This window comes from Pteropus vampyrus, unplaced genomic scaffold, assembly GCF_000151845.1.
Source record: "Pteropus vampyrus isolate Shadow unplaced genomic scaffold, Pvam_2.0 Scaffold27, whole genome shotgun sequence".
Classification (NCBI taxonomy): Eukaryota; Metazoa; Chordata; class Mammalia; order Chiroptera; family Pteropodidae; genus Pteropus; species Pteropus vampyrus.
The window spans coordinates 2,811,977-2,814,764 of NW_011888808.1; the positions used below are offsets into that span (position 1 = coordinate 2,811,977).

Consider the following 2,788-nt stretch of genomic DNA (forward strand, 5'->3'; position numbering starts at 1 on the left):
AGTTTTAATAAGCTTGGCCTGAATATTTATATAAGTTCAGCAAGAATATTAATTAACCATATAGTCATAAACCTGCTTTGCTGGAATTTTTCATAAGGAATCTTCAAATTAAACTTAAGAGGTTTCTCAAGGCCAGAAGAGTCAAGGCAAAGACTTGCCATCAGACGATGCCTGCAATACCTATAGGTTTGGAGTTCCTCTCTTCTTAAGGTCCCTTAAATATCTTTTGGTTCTTGCAGTTGTCAAGAAGTGACATTCTTTACTCTCATGTTAAGTCAAACTTAATTCCTTAAAGCTATCTGCTCATATCCAAGTCTATGTATTTCTCTCTCAAACATGGCATTTCAGGCAAAGACTTGTTTCTAATCATGTCCTGCTATAAAGAGAATAGATTTGTATTGATCATATGCAAGTAATCACATTGCTATGAAAATAAAAATATTAAGAGTTTCTAAATTTTGGAGGGATTAAGTAGGGAAAAAATATTTCAATTCTGTTTACAATGGTATAATTTACCAAATTGCTAAGTCATTGGTAGCTTAAAAAGAAACTATACAATTCATAGAGGAAAACAGGTACTAAATTATAGACCTTGGTTTTAGAGATAATTTTATAAATTTGACCTCAAAGTCATAGAAAGTTAAAGCAAAAGTAAATGAATAAAATTATATCAAACTAAAAAGCTTCTGCACAGCAAAAGAAACCATCAACAAAACAAAGAGGTAGCCAACTGAATGGGAGAAGATATTTGCAAACAATGCCTCTAATAAGGGGCTAATGTCTAAAATATATAAAAACTCGTACAACTAAATAACAAAAAAATCTTAATTTAATTAAAAAAATAAGCAGAGGATCTGAACAGACACTTCTCCCAGGAAGACATACGAATGGCCAACAGATATATGAAAAGATGCTCGACTTCACTAGCTATTAGGAAAATGCAAAACCACAATGAGATACCACCTCGCACATGTTAGAATGACTATCATCAACAAGACAGTTAATAACAAGTGCTGGAGAGAATGTGGGGAAAAAAGAACCCCATACACTGCTGGTGGGAATGAAAATTAATACAGCCCCTATGGAAAACAGTATGGAGGTTCCTCAAACAATTAAGAATAGAATTGCCATATGACCCAGCAGCCCCTCTTCCAGGTATCTACCCAAAAAATTAGAAAGCATTTATCAATAAAAATACATGCACTTCTGTGTTCATTGCAGCATTATTTTTGGTGGCCAAGACATGGAAACAACTGAAGTATCCTTTGATAGACGATTGGAGAAAGAAGTTGTGGTACACATATACAACGGAATCAGAAAAGATAAAATACTGCCATTTGCGACAACATGGGTGAATCTTGAGAATATCATGCTCAAGGAAATAAGTTAGAGGGAAAAAGTAAAAAACCATATGATTTCACTCATGTGGGATATGAAACTCAAAGCAACAGTCAAACAAGACAAACGAACGAAAACTCTTAAATGCAGACAATAGTTAAGTGGTTACTAGAGAGAAAGCGGGGAAGGGGAGAGGTAGACAAGGGTAAAGGGGGGCCAATACATGGTGACAGAAGAAGATTTGACTTTGGGTTGTGAACACACAATGTAATATACAGATAATGTATTATAGAATTGTACACTTGAAACCTATATAACTTTATTAACCAATGTCACCTCAATAAACTTAATAAAAAAATAGAAAAGAAACAAATTTTCTTCCACGGGGAAAACAAAAGATTTTTAAAAATCAGTAATATTTTAAATAGAAATTCATAAAAAATTATAAAAAAACTTTGTTCACTCAATGCCATATAATCAATTCATTTGCCAGCATATCATGAATACAGTTATTCCTTAGAGTTCTATAAATCTTTATCAATTATAAAGAAATGATACAAAATTATTCTCAGAGACCTGTATTTTGTAATAAAGCAGAGTTCTCTCTCCCTTTCTGAAGATGAAACATATTTGCAAAAGTGTCAGAGTAAAACAATGACTGTCTGTAAATGACAAAAACTTAAAATGACATGGCTATAGATCTTATTATAATGCAATTGACAAAGAAATTTGTTTTTCTTTGCAACACAACATTTTAAGACAACAACTAGAATTACAAATGAAAACATTATATCAGGACATTACAGACTCTTGGAGATTATAATTTCCTGAAACTTTATTTTTTAGTAACGAGAACATATGCATATAAATGCAACATAATTATTATTTCTTTATGTGACAAAGTATCCCATGTAATTTTTATTTTTGCTTTATTTTATTTTTTTTAGGCGAGGCAAACCTTGGTTGACCTCACAGATTGCAAAGACCTTGTCAGTTTACAATCCCTTATTTTTTTATTTTTTACTTTTATTTTTTACCCCTGCAGCACCTGGTCTTCCTAGGTGGTCTCCCATCCAAGTACTAATCAGGCCCGACACTGCTTAGCTTCCAAGATCAGACAGGATCGAGCTTGTTCAGGATGGCATGGCCATATACCCATGTAATTTCAAATTCATGTAATTTTTATATACATATATATATATACATACATACATATATATGTGTGTACACACACACATACACACACACACACACACAGAGAGAGAGAGAGGGGTAGAGAGAGGGAGAATAAATCTTTGAGGCATTCCAGGGACCTGCTGAAATAATCTAAAGCTATTTCCAGATTAAGAAATAGTCTCCTTTTACCTCCAGACCTTGGGAAGTTTGTCAAACACGCTTGACCAAAAGGTCTATATATTATTACAAAGCAATATTAAATTATCATTTACTC

At 32.9% G+C, this 2,788-nt stretch overlaps 1 pseudogene; it reads right to left on the reverse strand.

Annotated features, from left to right (window-relative positions):
• Window positions 1-2,374: 2,374 nt before the first annotated feature.
• On the reverse strand, window positions 2,375-2,493 carry LOC111737485 (annotated as a pseudogene).
• Window positions 2,494-2,788: the final 295 nt, after the last annotated feature.